Source organism: Nannospalax galili, unplaced genomic scaffold, assembly GCF_000622305.1.
Source record: "Nannospalax galili isolate Female #2095 unplaced genomic scaffold, S.galili_v1.0 scaffold541, whole genome shotgun sequence".
NCBI lineage: Eukaryota > Metazoa > Chordata > Mammalia > Rodentia > Spalacidae > Nannospalax > Nannospalax galili.
Window position 1 is genome coordinate 1,041,699 of NW_008345054.1, and position 523 is coordinate 1,042,221.

Here is a 523-nt window from a genome sequence, read left to right on the forward strand (position 1 = left end):
GTAATTCTAAAGGGTTTTCCTTTTTATGTGACTTCTTGTTTCTCTTTTGCAGCTTTCAGAATTGTCTCTTTGTTTTGTACGTGCAGTGTTTTTACTATGATGTGCTGTGGAGAATTTTTTTTATGGTCCTGTCTGTTTGGTGTTCTAAATGGTTCTTGTATTTGTATGGGCATGTCTTTCTTTAATTTGGGGAAATTTTCTTCCATGATTCTGTTGAAGATCTGGTCCATGCCATTATCTTGGGATTATTCTCCTTCCTGTATGCCTATAATTCATAGGTTTGGTCTTTTTATGGTGTCACACAATTCCTGCACATTCCATTCTTGTGATTCCTTAAATTTTTCGTAATCTTTGCTTGTGTGGTCTAGTTCGTCCACTTTATCTTCCAGTCTTGATACTCTGTTTTCCATTTAGTTCATTCTATTGGTGAGGCTTTCTCCTGTCATTTTAAATTGGCCTGTTGAAATTTTCACTTCCTTCTTCATTTCAACCTGAGTTTTCTTCAATATTTTTATATCTTTTG